This window comes from Eurosta solidaginis, chromosome 2, assembly GCF_040869045.1.
Source record: "Eurosta solidaginis isolate ZX-2024a chromosome 2, ASM4086904v1, whole genome shotgun sequence".
NCBI classification, from domain to species: domain Eukaryota; kingdom Metazoa; phylum Arthropoda; class Insecta; order Diptera; family Tephritidae; genus Eurosta; species Eurosta solidaginis.
The window spans coordinates 299,431,577-299,455,145 of record NC_090320.1 but is presented as its reverse complement, the minus strand read 5'-3'; the positions used below and the strand labels follow the sequence as shown (position 1 = coordinate 299,455,145).

Below are 23,569 nucleotides of genomic sequence, written 5' to 3'. Positions count from 1 at the left end.
TACTCATTATCATTATTTGACGCTTAACCGTCAATGCGATTTTGGTCGCTTCCTAACAAGTCACGCCAGCTTTATCTGTTTCGCGATACCCTACGCCAATTGGGAGTATCAAGGGAGATCAAGTCTTCATCCACCTACCATTCCCAAATCAGGATGTTAAGAAAAGTAGGAATGGGACAACAGACTTTGGCAGCTCTTCATCAATTCTGCTTAATTTATCTATTTGACTCCTTTGCCCTATTGATTTTTGCCAGTTAGGTAGTTTTGGACAAAGTTTTAAATCTCGATATGAGCAACTGCGCTTTAAGGTGTATAACTGTCAAGAAATTCTGTAGATTAAGTTCAAAAGTCAGTTCCTACGAACATTTTGTGTTCGACGCTACGCCAAAGTTAAAGCTAACGAATAAGTAATCATTGCGCCTCATTGAATTGAACAATACCTTTAAGGGACTCAAATAATTTGCTTAGACTAGCAGATAAGCTACGAATTTCTAGTTTATACTACAATGCATCTGCTTTTCAAAAATATTATTTGCTAAAAATGTTCTCATCAGTAAATAAGTTTTTCAAATATTTATTAAAAACGGCAGGAGGGCAGCAAAATGAAAAATTCCGTTTACCACATGAATACGATTTTCTTGAAGTAAACTTAGCATCATTTCGTGTCAAAAGCATTTGCTGAAATAATTTATTTCTTCATACGGATATTTGAAATGAATTTTAATAATCATTCATGGTTGCAAAGTTGTGTGCGTGTGTGTGTTAAGTATATAATAATAAGGAAATCGCCTGCTTTTGATAAGATGTCAGTATGAGTAAGTCTCATTTTGTGTGTTTGTATATTTTTGTTGAAGCATAATTGCTAATATAGACCTATAGGGCTTATTTAGAACGTATACACATATATAGGCCATTTGTACGTATGGATATGCATATACGTGAATGTGTATTAAAGCGGATCAATTTTTGAGTATAGCTAAACCGTAACTTAAGATGATTCTAAGAAAAATTGTTGAAGACACCATAGCCGTAAGTCCGATTTCGAGTCCCCGACTTTTGCAAAATATATATTTTGCCATATGAATGTAGGGTTTGGCCAAAAAATCTTCATAGCTTCTGAGAGAATTATAGGAAAAATATCATATTGGGTTTAATTTAAAGGTATTAGATCACGTTTTTGCTATAGTCCTGATGAAATAAGTCCATCCATGCAATTTGACCCGCTCTAATGTGTATAAATCCGTACGGAGCTTTCACTTTCGACTTAAGAGAGTTATCGGTTTTGTAGAGTAACAAAACAGGTTCTGGGACTAACTCCCCCTTGCGATTTTAAGCTCTTTGTATGAGTGTTTGTTTAAGTAGACCTATATGAGCAACAAAAAATGTTCTGCTTATATAATGCTTATTTAATTTATTTATATCTTAATATATATATATATACATATATATCTTCTTTACGTGTGTTTGTGACTGAAGGGATTTGAGAATGCTTTAAACTTACAATTTGGTCGATTTTCCGATTTGCCATTGCCATTTCCCTGACTTTTTATACAGTAATACTTCCTCGACTAGGTTATAACTTGACAAACTTTTCTTTCCGAGAAGTGAACCAGAACAAAATCTTATTTATAGTGCGATTCGGTACAGGGGTACTACAAAGACTAGCTTATTATTTCAGAAACGGGTTAGGGACAGACCTATCCAAAAAAGTCCATTTTATGGCGCGAATTTTCCTAAAATTGCCCCTTTGACCATGCTCTTATTTTAGAAACTTTTCTTTCCGGGAAGAGCACTAGGGGCTGACCTATTCCAAAAAAATATTTTTATGGTCCGATTTGCTTCATTTTTGGTACAGGTGTACGTCTTTATTAAGCTAAATATTTGAGCATTTTTTTCGAGAAGGGAACCAGCAAGAGACCTATTCGAAAACATCCTGTATATGAAGAGGTTTGCTTGACACATTTTACAGGATTTCTTCTTCGACAAGCTTAATGTTGGGGACCCTTACATTCCGTAAAGTGAATCCGAATGCCTCAGTTCAGTAAAGTTTATTTTTAGCCCCATATGTGGACCCATTTCTGAGATACGGACCAAAATGTGTATTAGGGTGATCCCATAATAAAAAATAAATAAATGTAAGGCGCTATAACCTCCGAAGAGATCTAAGGCCGAGCTTCTCTTCCAATTTGCGTCGTGCTGCTCTTGATTTTCCCTACAAATTCGCCGGACGGGACCTACATGTTTTACGCCGACTCCGAACGGCATCTGCAAGGCAGATGAGTTTTCACTGAGAGCTTTTCATGGCAGAAATACACTCGGAGCGCTTGCCAGTCACTGCCGAGGGACGACCCCGCTTAGAAAAAATTTCTTCTAATTGAAAAACCTTATTTCTAAAATTTTGATGTTGCTTTGCCCGGGAGTTGAACCCAGGGTGTACGGTGTGATAGGCGGAGCACGCTACCATCACACCACGGTGGCCGCCAAATCCCATAATATGTTTTCATAATATTAGTAGCAAAAGGATGTGTTAATGAGGGTTTAAACAAGTGTAGATGGTTAAAAAGAAGAGCTAAAACGAAATACTGAAAAAGAGAAAAAGGAAACTAAGAGGTGGGAGTGGGACGGAGAGAAACATTCAGTAATGTTTACTGGGAAAAAACATACATCACACAGTGGCGTATTTTTGGGTAGGAGAATTTATTAGAAGCAATTAATAAACTTCCAGATGGTTAGGGAACTTAGATATGGCTACAATACGCATATGATTCAAGGGGTTGTATAGCGCACCCCTTTCAAGGGGTTTCCAGTACAATTTATAACTTCTCCAACTCAATTTCCAACTTCACTAATCCGTGGCAAATCCTGTTTCTCTAGAAGCCAAATGCCTTATGGAGTTAGGGAGCGAGGGTTCCGTGTGGTTATATTGAATAGTTCCCGAGATTGTCGGGCTTGTACATTAATGGTGTCTGTTACCGAAACGTACCGTATCCATATCCGGAAGGTCCAAAAAGATTATGATAGCTCAACTTTAAACTCTGTATTTTGAAAAAGTACCGGAATTCGTAGTATTTGTAAAGTTTCATTTAAGCGTCACTTTAACTGTAACTTTACCCATAACTGCATCTGTAAATGTTTAACGTAGTCGTAATCATAGCTATTACCGTGATAGAAAACATAGCCTCAACTGAAACGGCAACTGAAACCTTATCCTAGATCGTTAGTGTAACTCTCATCATTACCTTAAAGATGAAAGTTGTTCAAATCATCATCGTAAACATACCCCTCTCTACCTCTTTGTTGCTATCCTTACACAGTTATCATCATAAACATCTGGTGAAATGTCCAACGGACTAGACAGGCTAATCCTTATGCATTTTGGGTCGCTGAACACGAATCCGTAGACAGATTTTTTAAGTTATATGTTGTTTTAATTCTAACCTCAAAATGTGTGACAAGATTTCCGCTACACAGTTCAAAGATAAAAGAGTAACATACCACAAAAAGAAAGATAACAATCATAATATATGGAAAAACTTTTTTTGACTGTTGGTTCCATTTTTTCAGTGGACTGCTGATTTTGTTTGGTTTAGTTTGAGTAGGGTTGAGTCAAATTAATTTAAGACGCTTTGATAGTTGAGACTCAACATACCCATATATATTTTCAGTCGATTCATTTTGCTTGCTTATACAGTAAATTAAAAAGCTTTAAGTAAGTATGGTTAGGTAATGGTAGGTCAAATTAGGATAGGTTTTTTTCAATGGCCTCTAAGCGCTGGCGGCGCACGGTGGGGTATTTGATCAATCAGTTATTTCTGTTAAAAAAGTAGTTGTATTACTTCATTGTTATGAATGGAAATTTTTGACAATCAATTCAAGGAGTTCCGCGCAGAATTACTTGCATCGAGCCCCCGGTTTCGGAGGCACCGGGTGTAATTTTTCGGCATTACATGAGATATGTATGTCAATATGGGTATCAAACGAAAGGTATTTTACTCCGCATTTCTATTTACACTTTTGAGTATTTTATATTTCTTTGTATATCCACTACCATCTCGGAAACGGCTTGACCGATTTGAATCAAATTTGGTACATCGATATAGTATTACATTTTAGGACTTTTCACCTAGGTGTTGCCACTGAGGATGTTTTCATAAGGTTGCCACCTTTTGCCAATAAGGGTATCAGTGTAGAGTTGTAGGATAAATATTTTAGAGATATTTTTAAAAAGAATATTTTATTGAATTGAATTCTATTTCCAGCAGAACATTACAAAGAATGAAAATTTTTGAAAACATAAAATTCAAGATTGAAAATTAAAACAAATTTGAATACATAAAATATTTATAATAACAAAAGTTGATATTATTTCAAAGTTATTACAAATACCCTACATTACTCCCCCTTCCAGAGATAAATTGTTATATAAATTAAACGTTACTTTCTTTTTTGTTTTTGTTTTAGTAAAGTGCGCAAAATCTACCATAGCAGGTTTCAAACGATCAATAGGAAAAATTTTTATTTCATTATTTATTTCTATTTTAAAATTTTTAATGCCTTTTTCAATTACTCTATAAGGTCCCTCGTAAGGATGTTGTAAAGAATGTTTGTTTACCACACGTACGAAAACAAATTGACAATCTTCTAAATTTTTAGGAACATAAATTCCAGAAGAATTTTGATGATGTTCAAGATTTGATTTAAAATTTCTAAAATGTTCACGTAAACTGCTCAAAACATCTGTCGAATTTGTTTTCTCAGAAGTTGAGACAACGAGCTCACCAGGTAACCTTAAATTTTGACCAAAAACCATTTCAGCTGGTGTAGCTGAAATATCTTCTTTAAAAGTTGATCGCAAACCCAAAAGTATTATTGGTAATTCTTCGTACCAATCTCTAATTCCATTCCTAGCCATTATTATTACATTACGTTCCACCATTCCGTTAGCTTGGGGATGGTAGGGAGACGTTGTTATGTGGTGACTTCCAAGAAATTTTGTCAATCCCGAAAACAAATTTGATGTAAACTGAGAGCCTTGATCAGTAGTTATATTACATGGAACTCCAAAACGCGAAATATATTCACTGAAAAATTTTCTTGCAATATTTGCCGAAGAAATGTCTCTTAGCGCATATGCCTCAGGCCAACGAGAAAACCTGTCAACTATAGTAAAAATATAACGATGTCCTCTGGAAATGGGTAAAGGTCCTACAATATCCAAATGAATATGCTCGAATCTACCTTTTGGTACTGTAATTTTGCTAATAGGCGATTTCGTATGACGAATAACTTTTGATTCCTGACAACTTAAACATTCTTTGGACGGTAGCCTTCGTACCAGGATGAGCAATTCCATGTAAAATATCAAAAATTGTTTTACGCAAGCTGTTTGGAACAAATGGTCTAGGACATTCTCCTGAAACTTCGCACCAGATGGTAAAATTTAGCAAAGGAATTTTGATTAATTTAAGGTTTTGAAAAGTTTGGCCAGATATTAATTCATTAAGATCAGTGTCTTGTTGTTGCTCCTTTTGTAAGATTTTAAAATTTAGATCGAAATTTTGAAAAGCATCTACCTCAAAAACTCGTGACAATGTGTCAGCTACCACATTATCTTTTCCTTTAACATATTGTATATCGCTAGTGAATTGCGCAATGAATTCGAGATGCCGCGTTTGTCTAGGACTACGCTCAGTTTTTGAATTTAAGGCGAAAACTAAAGGTTTATGATCAGTAAAAACTGTAAACTGTCTTCCTTCTAAAAGATATCGAAAGTGTTTTATATTTAAATATATTGCTAACAACTCTCGATCAAATGCACTATACTTTATCTCTGATGGAGAAAGCTTTTTGGAATAGAATCCTATTGGCTCAGATTTGCCATTAAAATGTTGTTCTATGACACCACCAATAGCTGTATTTGATGCATCTACATTTAAAGAAAGCTTTGCATCTTTATTAAAGTGATTTAATAATACTTTAGATGCAAATTTTTCTTTAATACATTCAAAACTTTTTGTTGATGTGTCATCCCATATTAATTTTTTATCACGTTTTTTGTTTGTTCTATTAATTAAATCATATATTATATTCGTGTACTCAGCAAGATTTTGAATATACCTATGGTAATAGTTTACCATTCCTATAAATTTTTGTGCCTGCTTAATATTTTTCGGACGCTCAAAATTACGTATGGCTGCTGTTTTCTCATCGGATGGCCTAATTCCAGAACTAGAAATATTGTGCCCTAAAAAATCAATACTTCTAACACCAAAAATACATTTGCTCGGTTTAATATTTAGACCGTATTCCGACAACCTCTCAAAAAGAATACTCAAATCTTTTAAATGTTGCTGTTCGTTTTCACTCGCTATAAGCAAATCATCTATATAGGCAAACACAAAATCCAGCCCACTTATAACCTCATTAATAAACCTTTGAAATGTTTGAGCTGAGTTCCTTAACCCAAAAGGCATACGTAAAAATTCAAACATACCGAAAGGTGTTGTTATAGCCATTTTATATACGTCTTCTTTAGCCATTGGTATCTGATGGTACCCTTTAACTAAATCAATTTTTGAAAATATAGTTTTGCTTAGAAGATTCATATTGAAGTCATGGATATGGGGCAAGGGATAACGATCAGGAACTGTTACTACGTTTAGTCTTCTGAAATCGCCACAAGGACGCCAGTCATTAGCATATTTTTTGGGTACTAAATGAAGAGGAGATGCCATGGATGAATTTGAAGATCTACAAATTCCAGTTTTTAATAAAAAATCGAATTCGTTCTTGGCCACATTAAATTTAATAGGATCTAAACGCCTGGGCTTAGAAAATGGTAGGTTACCTTCTGTAACTAGTCTGTGAACCGTAGCATGTTTAACTGGCTTCGAGTAATCAGGTTCCGTAATTAAAGATGGAAAAGTTTTTAATAATTTCGTATATTGATTGTCTACTGAGAAAATTTTGGGAAGAGGACATTGCAAAAACATGAAATAGTATTGACTGAAAGACTTGTCAACGGGTCAACTAAACATTTATTTTTATTATCGATAAGTAGGCCATATTTGCTTAAAAAATCAGCTCCGATTGTTGGCTTACCTATATCAGCTATTAAAAAGGTAAATGGAAATTCGCGCCTCAATCCTAAATTTATATTTACAATTTTTTTACCATAAGTCGAAATCGTAGTACCATTTGCTGCTGTCAAAATAATATCATTAGATTTATTTTTACACAAGAATTTAGTAACTGGAAGTACCGAAATCTCTGCCCCACTATCAATAAGAAAATTTAACTTGTTTTCCCTATCAAATAGAAATAAGCGACGAGTTGATACTTCAAAATTTCCGTCGTTCGTCGCTGCAACAACGGAAAACTTTAGTTTGTTGAATTATTTTTAGAAAAGGCGCATGGTTGTTCACATTTAATAGCTTTGTCACCAAATTTATAATGATATCTGCAGAGCCAGTTCGGATTCTCACGAGAATTGGACCTATATCTAGACTGACTTCTAAAACGATTCCTACTTATCGAACAGGACCTTGAATAATTTTGATTAATTTCTTTTTTAATTTCTGATAATTCTAAAGATAGTTTTTCAATGTTATTACATATTAGATTAGTGGTTTGAATCAAATTCGAAATTATTGCATTCTCGCTTTTAGAATTTTGCAAATTATTGACTAAAGCTATTTCGTTTTTGCTAATAACTTCCCACACATTATCAGCCAATTTTAAAAGTTCATTTATATCATTAGAGTTCGAACTCGTTAAAATAACATTTAAATTTTTAGGAAGCTTTCTCATCCAAATCTTTTTAAGGACTTCAGAGCTGCAATTGGAGCCAGAAAGTAAGACCAGAGACCGATAAAACTCTGAGGGTTTGCGATCACCAATCTCTGAATCAGTCAAAATCTTATCCAATTTGGCATTTTCACTTAAAGAATGCCTTTCTATTAAAATCTGTTTTAAGGCTGAGAATTTTTTACTATCTGGATGATTTTGAATAAAATCCAAAATTGTCATAATGACATCCTGAGGCAGCGCAGTGATGACATATTCATATTTTGCCGTCTCCTGCGTAATATTTTTCCTATTGAATTGCATTTCTGCATGAATGAACCATGCTTCAGGACAATTCGCCCAAAATTGGGGAAGTTTCACTGAAGTGGCACATATTTCAATATTATTTTGATTGGCGTATGGATTTACAAGATCGTTCTGAAAAATATCACCTTGTAAATCTATAAGCGAGTCATTTGTATGACTTGTTGGTGTAGACGTGGGTGTCACGCGGTGGCGTACGATACATGTTTAATAAACAAAAATTAAAGATCTCTGAAAAATAAGTTTACAATTTAAAATCTAAAAATTAATGAAGTATTATAGATAAATTATAAAGTGTACATATATTATTTATATAAGTAATTTACAAATATAAATGGTAAAAATATTCGATACTGCTCACCCAAGTCATATAATTGCTATTTATAAGGATCTTCTTTTAAAATATATGTTCCTGCTGTACTTATTGTTGTTGTAGTATAAATACGCCACCGTGCGACGTTTCGAGGAAGTGTATTACTTCTTCCTTTGTATTTTTACATGTACATAACTTATGGTAGGTTTTGTAAGTATTAGTTGGGTCACTTAGCTACTTGAGGCTTATTAGCTAAACCTTCATTCTTTTACTCGCTCGTCGTGGGTCACAACACATCAAGCAGGTTGGGTTGGTGCAGGTTAGCTTAAGTCGATTTGCAGATTAAATATTATACGCTTTTGCTTCCTTTTGATATTGTTATTGGCAGGTGGCACTTCACCAAGTAGGTGAAGTTAGGTTGGCATAGCTTCTGTTAGGTGAGGTAAGATCGCTTTCTAGGTAAAAGCTAATGCGTTTTATCTTGTTTATTTTTTTTAAATTTGCTCACAGTGCATCACAGAAAGTCGAGTAGTGTAGGGTAGGTCCGGACCACTGAGGTGAGGTTAGTTTTTTAGGTTAGGTTGGGTTCGGTTAGCTAATGTCACATCGTTTTATAATCTACCGCTTATGAACTAGACCCTGCCTTTTCTATTACGCTCTTTTTCGGCTACAGCATACCGACTTGGTCAATCAAGGTGGGGCTAGGTTGGGTTAGGCCGTGTTTTTGTTGTTTGTACGATCGTTGGTTCGGCGTTTGCGGACGTGTATTTGTTTGTTCAATTGTTGATCCTGCACTATTCAAGAGCGGAGTGTCATGGTACTTTTAGTTAAGTTTTCTCATTTTTAGGTTAGGAGTGTTCAATTAAAGTGGAAAGTTTATTCCTTTACAAGTTAAGCGTCGATTGGGAAATTTTTGAGTTGATTTTTATATTGATGAAGTTCGTGACAAAAACTCAAAAATCATGAGGGTTTTGAGGATAGAAATAAAACAAGTCTAACTTTCAAATTTTTACCACGGATTCATGTTACCGACTCAAAATCCGCTTTTTTTCTGTTGGGCTGCGTAATTTTTCTTCCTCCTTCCCTTTCAGTTTTATTCTCATTTCACTGGCTGCTGTTCAATTCTTTTTTCATCCCATCTTTTTGTTACTTACATAATTATTGGCGTTTACCCGTTAAAAGTATTTTGACCGCCAACGCCGCGCCAGTCGCTTCTTCTTTGGGCTAACTGTCGCACATTGCAGACAACAAGGGATCGTTTTTCACCTGGCCTTCACACCTTCTTGGTCGGAGCATCATCTTTCAATCGTTTAACATGACCTAGTCATCGTAGCCGGTGTGCTTTAGTTCGCTATACTATGTTGATATCTCCCCAAAGCTCGTGCAGCTTATCATTGAATCTCTTCGGCGCTCTACGTCGCCTACGCGTAAATATTTATTAGAATCGATATCGTCCCATTACTTTTCGATCCTCTACAAAGCATGATCCAATCGACCTTTTGATCACTGAATTTACTTAGAAAGTTAACTTTTGTAGCTCACTTCGGTTGATTTGAAATTGATGCCCAGTTTTCCTGTAACACCCCAATTTTCACTTTACATTATTTTGAGGATTAAAAGAGTCATACCAGAAAGATTAGCCACTTGATAGTTAAGCGTAAATTAAAGCCTGTGATGTGCATTATAGTTGTGAAGAATATAAAATCTTTTAATTGAAGATTATAGCAATCTACAAATTACGTCAGGCGGTCGCTCTTGAAAAACCTTTTCTAAAGTATTTTTGATGCTTCTTGCCCGTGGCTTGCATGTGAGGCCTTCAATATGACAGACCAGCACCTTAATTACATGCTACAAATGGAGAATGTTCTATTGGTATTATTGTACTAAATCCGTTTCTTGAAGGGTGTGAAGTCAAGCTGACCTAACGTCACGTCGCTGTCAGGCGAATAACAAGCTCTGAAAAGTTGCATACATGAAGCTACTCATACTTGACACACACACACACACGTGTATTTGTTGCGTGCTTAAGTGTTGGTATGATGGAGGCTTTCTTAATCAACAAAAATGTTCATAAACAAATCCGAAGGTTTAGGTGTCACACATGAGCATAAACAGTTTTCTGCTGCCTTTCAAAATTTAAGGCACAAAATTATTTGTATGTATAAAACACAAGAAATGCTTGCACGCCTAAACGTATGCACGACTATTTTATTTCATTTTTCTCTTAATAAATCGTTGTCAACTGTGGAAAGATATGTGTGAGCTAGCAACTCATGCGATTTATTACATTTAAGTATCTCATTTACCTAGCTTAGCTCGCATAGCAATTGCCGATTTATTGTGCTGGAAGAAAAGTTGCTAGAGATAAATATTTAAAAAGCTTTCTTAAAAGCTGTCAGCCAATATGTGTGCTTTGCTAAGCATTTTCAATTGTTAAAGCCTTAAAAGTATATTGATACTTATGCATCATAAACATTTGACTAAAATAACTGTGTGCGTTGGTTTAAACTCTTTTAAGCGCATATAAGCTAAGTGGGTGATCATGTGGGTATGTGTGCCTATATTTGAGAGGGGCTCAATCGATTCAGTTCATCACTCCAAAGGTATAGCACTTATGTAACTACATACTTTACTAAGCTACTTACCTACAAAGTCGACCTCTTGTAATATGCGCGTACTTAGCATAGCATACTTTCAGGATTAAGATGTAAACACTGCGCTGGCGGGCGGTTGTGTACACACATTAACGGACCCAACATACCTACATACTTAGTACCAAGGCTAAGCTCTGTAAATTGGTTTGGTTATAAATTAACATATTTATTGTATGTTTGCATGTGTGCGTGTATCATCTACACATGTTTATATATTTGCTTAACACTAATGCATAATTAGCCTTGAATTTTTGCTCGCCTGGCGAATATTTGAGACGCAACATCAGCAATGTGTGGTAGCTTAAGTGGCTGAGGTGAAGCTGGTCGGCAAAAAGCAACAAAAACAAAGCTTAAATGCGGCCATATGCCTAATTAGCTGGTTCAACTTGTGTCGGCAAACATCAGCAAACTTGTGAACCTAAGCACACGCATACATTTGCATTCTCCGAACGATGCATGGGAAATTAGTTAGATTAAATCATTTTTGTTTAGCTGTGTTAGCAACATAATTTTAGGCGCTGTTATTAGGAAATCTATTTTCATATGACTGGTAGCAACAACCCAATTTTGCGTTAATTATCTCACTTTGTTGTTATGAATACAAAGTGGGAGATTATTACTTAAGAGGAAGAAAGAAATGTTTCCTTCCTTGATGATTGTGTATAAGAATAATATGACCGCAATGCTTGGTTAGTCGACTTCAAGGATTTGAATAAGTTGAACATCAATTTTTGCCAACTTCTGTGTTGAAAGATTTTCGGCCTAAAAATATAATTTTTCGTTGCAATAGAAAATTTAAGAAAACCACTTATTGTTTCGCTCTACGGAATGTATATTTGAAGCTAAAGTATCAGTTAGGTTAGGTTGAACTGGCCGCTCCGTGAGGACCTCACATAGACTGAATGAGTCCGTAGTGTTACCAGAAGTTTGTTTTTAACGACCAAACTGGCAAAACCAGCACCTATGTTATAAAATAACTCCGTCCTCATGGAAAATACTGGAAGCTTCCTAGGATTTAAGCCACTTGCTGCTTCTAGATCTGACAGCTGTATCGCTCCTAATAGCTGCAGTCTTAGCCTAGCAAGCGCAGGGCACCTGCACAGAACGTGCTCAGTCGTTTCCTCCTCCAACCCGCACTTCCTACATCTGCTATCACTGACCAAGCCTAATTTAAAGGCATGTGACGTCAGAAGGAAGTGTCCAGTCAGAATACCCGTCATGAGTCTACAGTCCTCGCTTTTTAATGATCGAAGCAACTATGTTAGTCTAAGGTTGTAAGACCTACACATAATCTTCGACACTTTACAGCCCCGCGCTTGAACCCACGCCTTTCCCGCTCGGTCGATTATGTGCACCACTCGCCTTCGCTTAATCTCGCCCAGTCCCATTGGGACGTCTGCCGAGCAAGCTTCAAGGGATGAGCCCTTTTTAGCTATTTCATCCGCTTTTCCATTCCCATCTATTCCCATATGCCCTGGGACCTAATATAGATGTATGCTTCTCCCTGTCCCGATTCTCTCCAGAGACTGCTTATACTCTAACACGAATTTAGATGCTGTGCTTTGCGAGATTATTGCGTTAATTGCTGCTTGACTGTCAATATAAAAGTTAACATGGTTGCAGCTTAAGCTATTCTCTTCCAGGGTTTCTACTGCTTTGGTTACGGCTAATATTTGGGCTTGGAAAACGCTACAGTAATCCGACAGCATTTAGGATCTGTTGATTTCCGGATCAGCACAGTATACTCTAGATCCTACTCCTTCCACTACTTTGGAACCATCTGCGTACACATGTATCGCCTCGTCCGCCATTTTAGTTTCATTGCGCCAATCGTCCACCTCTATTATGGCCTTAAGATCTCCCTCGAAGCGCAGATAGGGAATCAGGTAGTCTGATGATGCTATATCAGTGATTATCATTAAAATTTTAAATAAGGTTAAGAGATCTTAAAATCGTTTGCCAACAGAACCTGTTGGACTGTTTAGCATCTCCGAATATCTTGAAAAGAAGAAATAAGGGTCGCTAGAGTGCAGCAATATTAGAGGAAGAGGGGGAGATGCATGTTGCAACGCAGTTAATTTGTTTTTTTTTATTGATTCTTTTTTTTCAAGCGAGCAAAAACAATTTTGAAGCTTTAGAAAAAAAACCTAAATATGGAGTTAGTTGTCTGAGTTTGGAAAGTTTGAATTTTTTTTTTTTAATTTCGTCAAATAAATTCTTCTTATTTTCATTTTCGGTATTTAAAAAAAAAACACTTCTGTGAAGTTTATAACTAAAAGTATTGAAACAAATCTGAAAAAACTTGAAAATTCCAGAAAGTTCTACAAAAATGTCGATATTTTTATTTTGAGTTCCTTCAAGTTTTTCGAGAATGCAGTTTTGTAACCCAATTATTTTTCGTCTAACAAAGAACAAGTTATACGTCTCTCACATTGACATTGACTTTTTATTATTTTTTTGCGAAGTGTGTTTTAGGTTTTCCTCCATTCACAAAAAAAAAAAAAACCAAAACATGTTTAACACGAGGTGGACGAAAATCAAAAGCACACTTCGAAAAAAAAAAAATCAATGCTTTCTGTTTTTTCTGTGCTTCCTCGTTTTACTATGTCAGCACCTGAATGAAATTTTACGCCGAATATTTTTCTAGAACGCTCTCGCTGCTTCCTAAATGAGAACTTGCTAAAAAAGGACTTAAGAAAAGCCTTTCGTCGGAGAGGTAAAGTTTTACAGTATTCTAAAAAATTATGCCTTATGAAGCTTTACTATATTTAACCCCAACTGCGTATTTTGATCAGATTTGTATTTACGCACTTTTTTTAATTTACAATTACTCAGATGAAATATTGATAATTTCAAATGACCATATGTAAAAATTTTACTAAAGAATGTGAATCGATTTAAAGGCTTTACAATGTTCGTCTGTGTCGTTCAAGCTGAGTTGAAGTTATAGCGCCACCAAATTTATTGTTTCAAGTACTATTTTTGGTTTTTCTTTTAGTGATTTAAAACGTACGGTTCACGGTATCAGAGATTATGGGCCTACTCGGGCGCCAGATGGTCTAGGTGATATTTTGCTAGTAAACCGGCTTTATTGGTCGTCAAAAAGTTTCGCACAGGATTTTTTATAAATTCAGTCTCTGTGAGCTCGTTAATAAGCGGGCAGTTCGATCTTAACAAACAGATTGTTTTCTAAATTTTTTAATTGTTTGCAATTTTAATCGTTTTTTCATCTATAAATATTTTTATTTGTTTATATAAAACATAGAGTTCCAAGAAACAGATATAATGTCCTATTTGTAAGCAAAGTGGGGTTTTCGTTCTGTTGTAAAAAATACAAAAAATTTACTGACACTCTGCTCTAACTCGATTCATGTGAGGTTCTTATTAACCGGTCTAACTTGTACCGATTATTTCACCATTTGTCTATGGATTTCTATTGCTTGATATATTGGTCGTTCTGTGACCTATACATATTTTTTTCACATGTATATTATTTTGAATTTCTGCTCGGGCAGTAGGTGGCCAAAGTGGTGTATTGTTGATGAGCTGGTCTGCTGTACCTAATGCCCTAGCTGTAAGTTAAGATATGTATATGTGACATCATATATCTATTAGACGATTTTTCGAAGTACTGTAACCCCTCGGCAAAGGTTTGACAAGCCCTGCGAGTGTAAGTCTGCCATGAAAGCTTCGCTGAAAAAATACATCTGTCTTTGAAGAAGGCGTCCGAAGTTGCTTTATAATCAGGGGCTGAAACTATTATTCCTTTTATAATATAATTCCTTGCGAAACTATTAATTTTGGACTTTAAATATATTTGGATCAAGATAAAAATTATTATAAGATTTAATTTTTTGAGTCCGATAGAACTAGTTAAACTCGAACTTTTGAAAATAAAAGTCCGGAAATAAAAGTTAAATCTGGACTTTTATTTTTTAAGGCCAAAATAAAAGCCCCGCTTGATAACAAAGAAACGGCTTATCGGAAATAAACACATGTTGTTAATTCGGAAAGCCGTTTCTTTGTTATCAAGCCGGACTTTTATTTTGGCCTTAAAAAATAAAAGTCCGGATTTAACTTGTATTTCCGGCCTTTAATTTTTAAAAGTCCCAGTTTAACTAGTTCTCTCGGACTCAAAAAATAAAAATACAGATTTTACTTTTATATGTGGACTTTTATAGAAAAAGTTCGAAAAATAAAAAAGGATGCATGATTCGACATGATATTGCTATAGGGATACGTGGGAACTCAAACATATTTACCTAGGACAATTTTTTGACCAGGACTTTTTCGACTCCGAAAAAAAAATTATTCAGCCCTATTCTGCATTTCGACTTGGATTGGAATTTTTTCGATTTGGCAATTTTGGTATTCTGTGTTCCAATCTCTCTCGATCCAACTTCGAATCGTTCGATTTTGTGTATTCTGCATTTCGATCGTAGTTCCGTTTTTCTAAGTTGCAAATTAGATGGCGGAAAAATATTTTCTTTTTATTTCTTTATTAATTTATAACAGAATTTTAGCAAAAATGTAAGTAAAACTTGTTGAGAAACGTAAAAGGCTTGATGATGATTGTTTTTTATATGTTTCCAGGTCAAAAACAACATGTCGAAGTCGAAGTCCTTGGACGTATTTGCCACGCAAAAGTATCTAACACATACTTGAAAGGATCCTTATTAAGTCAAAAATTTTTTTTTTTACCTAAATAAGAAAATAAGTCATTAAACTTTACCACTTTTAAGTCAAATTTCTTACAATTCGTCACTCATCTCAAATGGATTACACAAATCTCGCAATATTTGCCTTTCCATTCTCGCCTGGCCATTTTCGTATGCGTTGCTTTCCAACTCCACAAATAATGCCGCGGCTATTGATTCCATTATAATAGACAGCTATAATTTGTGTCTGTTCATTGGGTCCAGTTATATGCCAAAGCTGCCGGAATAGAGGAAGTTGAAGCGAAAACGTAAATAATCCTTGCGGAAAGAATAAATAAATTTTCATAAAGTATTTTAGGCCACTGCAATGAAATTAGCATCCACAAAATTCAGAAAATGTCAACTATATTCGTGTAGGAATCCGTTTTAACAAAACTTGGTGGCCACGGCTGGAAATTGGCCAAAAGGACGACAAAAGCACACTTACAATTATGAAAGCACTTCACTCAAAAAAATATAACACTGCGGCAATATATTCTATTCCATTTTTTGTACAAAACGGCGTGGATAATAAAATATAAACGTTTTTCAGTGTTTTTTACAAATTTTCTTTAATTTATTCTGTTTTAATGTTCACACATTCCGTACAAACAGCTAATTTCGAAAAATCATTTGCTTTTCCTCTTCTCGTTACGATTCCGTCGCAATGCAGGATACCCAACTTCGATTTAAGCGGAGCGTAGAACGGGAACGTAATCGAAATGTAATCCCTGCTTATAGTGTTTATGTAGGTCCTAAAATTTATTGAAAAATTTTAAAACAAACTAAAGCACCACAAATTCCAAGCTTATTTATAACTTCAGAGGTACATTAATGCTATTATTAAACAAATTGCATAAAATTGTTGTTCCGATTCGTCCGAAAAATTCAGTACAAGAGGTTCTGAAATTTTTTCTGAATTTTTTTTGCGGTTTTTTTTTCTTTGCGAACAAAAAACTTTTTAAACGAATACCCACTTTTAAAATTTTTTGCAGGAAGCAATATTATATTGTACACACACAATTTTTTTAGTTGATTTTGTCGGTGTTTAATTTGAGCTTATGCAGGCCCCGTCTAATTTATCCGTTTCAATTTTATTTTCGATTAATAAGAATTGTTATTATCTTTTTTGGTCGATAAAAAATTTTCAACACTTCACTAATGCACAGAGCTGGGTAAATTCCATTCCATTGCATTATCCATTACATTCCTTAGTAATTGGAATAGGTAATCAATTCGTGTTCTGCACAGCAAAGGAATTGATTACATTTCAATTACCTAAAAAAAATATCAAAAGTAATTTCGTTTTTTTGAGGCTCAACTACAAAAATTGTTTGTTTATAATTAACAAAAAAATAAGTTCGCTACTCATTTGTCAATGCCAAAAGCTTCTTTATATTTAAAAGTTTGCGTAAAAATGATGCATGGTTTCTCCTCCTTGTTTGAAAAGTTTAGTGGTCAGATGTTCTTTTGTGCCTCATTGTTTTCAAGTCGGTTTATTTGCATTTCCATCTCCTCACAGTTCGAAGTTTACCCTTGTACCTGGGCCATGCCAATGCTAAAATATCTTGGCGCTGAGGGAAAAAGCTACCTGATGCATGTTTTCAAGCCTGGGAAACCGGCTAACGAAGGTCCGTCATAATGACCGGCCGCTCAACAGCAAATCTAAACTACAATGATACAATCTTCCCATACTCGTTCTCATATATGGCGAGAAGAAATTAATTGCCAGTCGTAGAAGACAGTGCTTCAGTTTTACAAAAATTTTCGTATGGTTCAAGGAGTTTGAGGACCTCATAAAATCGCAGCTTGAATCACAAAAATATTTTTTACATTAAGAATTTTGCAATTACGTTTGCAATTCCTTTGAGGAGTGGGAAATTCTTAATTACTTTTGGCATTCCTTGTAATGTAATTGGAAAATCTCAAATTACATTTCCAATTCCTTTCGAAAGTACTGGGGCAGAATTTACATTTGAGCAAAATATTTGTTTTCAGGAAAGGAATTGATTACTTTCCTCAAGTACGTGTAATGGGGAATTGATGGTAATTGAATACCTAAAGTGATCATTAATACCCAGTTCCGCTAATGCACTAAGTGTTTATTGAAATTTAATTTTTTGTAGGTTCTATTAAACTTGTATTCTTGCATTCTTTGTTTAATCGATTTCTAATTTTATTCGGTTGTTGACAGGTTCATTAATTTCTAAAGGGTTAAATGAATTTTGCTCACTTGTTATAGGGTTTTCGTTTGTTATCGATTTATTTATAATTTTTTCGGTTATGCACAGGTTTTCTTCTGAGGGCTTCAATCGACTTTTCTTCGATTTGTGCCAAATTTTTTTTGTCGGTATTTGATTTTTTCTTAAAACTTTTTGAAAATATACACCTGAGCTAAGTGGTGTTCTCAATCGATTGCTATCACTTGCCTTCGATTATTGGTTTGACGCTGTTATTATCGGCGATGTATAGATTTTGTGGAATTGAGCATATAAATTTAATTATAGAATTAATTATATAATTATCTCAAGCGGTGTGGGGAATCAAAATCCGGAGGTTTAGAATCCGCACCACATTTTTTAATAACTATTATATTAAACATAAATTATTCTCAATACCAATGATTGTGAGGTTAAATGTAATATATTCATGAATTATATTTGTGTATTATACAAGCTAATGAATTATTTCTATACTTAAATACATACACACTTATTGCCTATACATACGTTTATCACAAATATATACACTGAAACATCAATTTCTGCCACAGCTATACAATTTTATATACATATTTGCGAGAAGTGTACTTATGCGCTTTTTCACATTAGCAAAATATTTCCCCCCACCCTAATAGTTCATTTCAGAAAATATAAGGACACCCCGAATGTACAAGGAATAAATATCCCGCAACTCCAAGTCAACGAACCGATCACCCACAATAAGCGGTACAAGCAGAGAAAATCATGTGAGCCAAGTATCTGAGTCAAGACTCTGCTAAATTAAATTTTTTGATGTATGTTCGAAACAGTTCAACCCAGCTAAAATATAAAAGTTTGCGGTGAAATTTTGAGGGACGTCCCAAAATTAACCAAGTGATATACCTCTAATGGAGAAGGTATTATAATGTATGTATGTATATACATTAGAGTGGTCCTTATAAATCAAATAAATTATTTTTCCAGTCTCAACCCTTCAGATGTTCACACCTAGGTAAAAATTAGCGGTGTCTTTTTTACATGTATACACGTCTACGTTTGCGGGTAAAAAAACGCGTATCTTCACTTAGATAATGACCCATCTAGCGGCAATGGTTAAATAACTAGCTACAGAACATGTTGTACCGAAAAGCGGAGACAGAATGTATAATATATAACTGAATCGGTTGCGATGAATAGTGGATACACACCATTTTTAGAGGTGATACATAGACACATATTTCAGTTACACCTGAGTATAATGCGTATTTAAATTTAGTAGTACAAATTTTATGTGCAGCAATTTCAGAGGTGTATCTGACGCTTAGCAGTCCATATAAAGTTTAAGCGGACACGTACATAGATGCAAAAAAGCCACAGCTATTGTAAAATTACTGACTGTCTGCACCCAGCTCTACATAATTTTGTAAAGGAGGAATTGTTAATAATGAATTGTTTTTAGGAAATAACCGTCCGCCAATGTTCGAAAATCGTATATAAGGGCGACAAATTCGCATGTAGAATGAGAAGCTAGGAGATAGGCATACGAGTCAGTGGGTTTCTACCACTGATCAGAAACGCGACCTGAAGGTTTCCACTTCATTTCGTGTTAAGTTCTATATTCAAGAGGAGGTTTCTACTCCAACTGACGGAGAGCTTGGCAGAGAGGTTCTACCTCAGCCACTCTTATCGAGAAAGGGCCAGAGAGTAGGAGAAGATATTAAGGACATTTTGTTTATAAATAAAGATTATAACGTTTCCAGAACTTCTTTGTTTATTTCTTGTGATAGGAATAGGTTCTTCCATCAATTACACAAGTATACACGGTTTTGGATCTAGGCAACTAAAAGTGGTTTTTAAGACAATTTATGACGCTATATTAATTTCGTCACCAAACCCAAAATTGTAAGTCCTTAAAGGAAAATGGATAGAACCACCATTAAGTATAGCGAAATAATCAGGATAAAGAGCTGAATTGATTTAGCCACGTCCGTCTGTCCATCTGTCTGTTTGTATGCAAACTTGTCCCTCAATTTTTGAGATATCTTGATAAAATTTGGTGAGCGGGTGTATTTGGATTTCCGATTAGACATTTGTCGGAACCGGCCGGATCGGAACACTATAGCATATATCCTCCATACAACCAATTTTTCAGAAAAAGAGGATTTTTCTCATATCTTCCTCAATTTAACAGATTGGAGCTTCAAACTTCACCATATACTTTGGTATATTGCACATATTGTTCTCTGAAAAAATCATACAGATCGGTGGTATATGTAGTATATATCCCCCACAACCGATTGTTCAGATAAGAAACTTTTCGTAATTACTGCCCTATTTTAAGAGCTAGAGGCTTCAAATTTCAATGAATGCTTACGTATATAGCATATATTGTTATCTGAAAAAATCATAGAGATCGGTGTTATATATATTATATACCCCATATAAACTCTAATTTTTGCCCCCTTTTTACGGCTAGAAGCTTCAAAATTCATCAATTTTCATCAAATAGTTACGTTTACGTCATATATTGTTGAAATACGTGATTCGTAGTCATAATTTTTACACGCAGACCACAAAAAACCTGAAACTTTGCATCCTCACACAAAGTACCTACCTACTTTTTTATATTTATCTTAAAAATCGTTTAGGTATGTACATCTGTTCACTATATATTTCTTATCTTATACATCCGATTATTTGGAGATTATGAACGGGATGAGATTATTGTTCAGCCCCATTCATGAAAGGTATGAAGTCTTCGGCACAGCCGAGGACAGTCACGTCGTTACTTGTTTAAAATGTATTCTAGTTTTTAATACAGTCAATAAATTCATTTTTAAAGATTTTTGTCAAATAATATTCATTTTATTAACTTAAAAGTAACAAATCAGAAATAAAGATTGGTGGAACTTTGCCTTTTGTATTGTTTAGTATCTGTTTCGCGTATTAGAGTCCAACAGTAGTCGCTCATCATGCCTTCAAACCAAAATCCGTGGTATTGTCTTTCAATGTTGGCTAGATCTTGGTGTAGCCGCTCTCCTTGTTCTTAGCTCGTATCACCCACGTTTTCGGGGAAAAAATCGAGATGAGAATGCAGAAAATACATCTTTAGAGACATTCTAGCTCCAATCTTTCGATAATTTTCTAACATATCGCCAATAATTTCCTTAAAATTGGGGGATTTGTAATTACCAAGAAAGTGGTGAACGATATTTTGAAAAGATGCCCATGCGGCTGCTTCATCGGGCGTTAAACATTTTGTAAATTTTTTATCAGCCATTAATTTTCTTATATCAGGTCCGACAAATATTCCTTCTTTGATTTTTGCATATGACAATTTAGGAAACAACTTGACTAAGTACTGAAAAGCCGGTCCTTCACGGTTTAATGTTTTGACGAAGTTCTTTATAAGGCCTAGTTTAATGTGAAGAGGTGGCAGGAAAATGTCTTGTGGATTTACAAGTGGTTCAGCGGAGATGTTTTGCTGTCCAGGCTCATATTGAGTACGACTTTGCCATTCTTTTCTCACATAATGATGTTCAGTTGCGCGGCTATCCCACAAGCATAAAAAACAACAAAATTTGCTGAATACAGATTGCATCCCAGTTAAGATAGCAATTACCTGTTGAAATAAATTTCGGTATCCATGACTTGTGAGTGTCTGCTACTCTGAAACCAAAGTAGTGCAGATACGCATCTTTGAGCGCATTTGTTATTATTTTGCCACTTTTTTTAATCAGATAACAACCACAAACGTAACAAAAACACTTTGAATCAACTTTGCAACACTTTCTCTGCATTTCTATTTGCTCTAATCACTTATATTATTATACAGTTTCAGTTGAAATGACTTATCAAGCAGTGCCACTATTTAAAAGCTGCTATAACAGCACAATTGTGCTATCATGCGAGAACTCGGAAACTAGAATCAATCTTTAAAAACTGAATGCAGATTCGAATTCAGCATATCAAATATAGTTGATAATCATTCTTATCTGCTCAGATCCAAAAGTTGACCTGAATTTGTAAACTTGTGTTATAGGAACTAGAGGTATACGCCGATCGCTTTATCGGCGGCGGCGGCGTAGGCTCTATTATATACTGGCGGCGTGGGCGGCGCGCATTCTTACATTAAAAAGCCTGATTTTTCTATTTAAAAAAATAGTATTTAGGAAAGGGTGTGTTTATATGTATTTAATGAAACCAACGTGTTGGCCACTTCGGAAAGATCCGGGGTTTTTGCCACAAGATCTCGCAGACCGTTCAAAAATGTTCAGGAGTAGCTCCTTGTGGAGGGATTGCCCCTCCTTCACTTACTCCAGAGAGGCTTCAAACCTAACCCCGGTCTTTCGAATTGGTAGTGCTGCGTCTGCTGAAAAGAAATAGAGATACATAAAATAGCCACACTTTTGTTTGCATATCTCGTGCAAAGCGTAGTTTCGCCTAGGGTTAACTCCTAATAATCGTCGCGAACACTATTTCTTCAAATAATTTGTGGCTCCTTTGCGGTCACGCACAAAGGCGACTTGCGGTTGCTATTAATGGTCTATTAATACTCATGACTCCCGTGGCACAGGGCACCTCCAGTTCTTCGGCTGTTTTTAAGAGCTACAATTCCCGATGTGCGAACAATAGTAATCCCGACCATCAGTCGCTACCACGCCTCCTGACCCTCACATCATATGCCAGCTATAGGACTGCGACTTCGAACTCATACCTTCGTCGGCGTCACTTTTCTAGAAGCTCTAGGTGTAGCTCCGGCCAAGGACGCCGCCTTCAAAATCATAAGCAATCTAAGTGGAAATCATTGCGTAATCGGTAAAAATCGTAAAATACTCGGCGCATCAATATAATTAAAATTTTACAAGGACCCTGGATAAAATTTTTAAAATGTAGACCAAAGTTTGCAGACGTTTGTGTTCACATCATTTATTTCTACAGTCTTCGTTAAATCAAAACGATATTTTAAAATGAAAGTCGACCGATTTTAAGTTGAAAGGTGTTTACTGCTGTTTTCCGGCCTTATGATATAAGAGCTCATTATGGATGGCCGCGTAACTTCAGTTTTCAGTCTAGTTCGACTGTCCACTACGTTAGGGTAATAGCACACACAGTCATTAGTTCGACTATCTTGGGAAAGCTTTTTGCTTCACCACTATGAGTGTTCTTGCGAAGGACAAAGCCTGACCTGGTAAATATATGTGCCTACGTATTCACATTTGTAAAAGGAGCCGTAACGTGTAGGTGATATTTAAACTTGGTTGATAGGCTATAGCCATGTTATGCGAATGAAAGATGATGCTCCGGCCAAGAAAGTGTTTCTATTGGAACCCGCCTATGGAAACAGAGGTAGAGGGCGGCCCCCACTCCGTTGGAAGGACCAGGTGGAAAACGATTTAAACTCCCTTGGTGTGACCAATTGGCGCCGGTTGGCGGAGCGAAGGAGCGACTGGCGCGCCTTGTTGGACGGCCATAACCGTTTAGACGGTTAAGCGCCAATTAAGTAAGTAAGTGATAGGCTATAATCAATGTGATTCACTCCAAGGGACTAGTTTTGGATAGGGCCGCCAATTTTATGTCAAACCGGGAGACTTG

The 23,569-nt window shown here is 35.6% G+C and overlaps 1 protein-coding gene across 2 annotated transcripts in view; it reads left to right on the top strand.

Moving 5' to 3' along the window:
- The window catches only part of dpr3 (defective proboscis extension response 3), a 663,598-nt gene that overhangs the window by 318,281 nt on the left and 321,748 nt on the right, over positions 1 to 23,569 (top strand). The window lies entirely within an intron of this gene.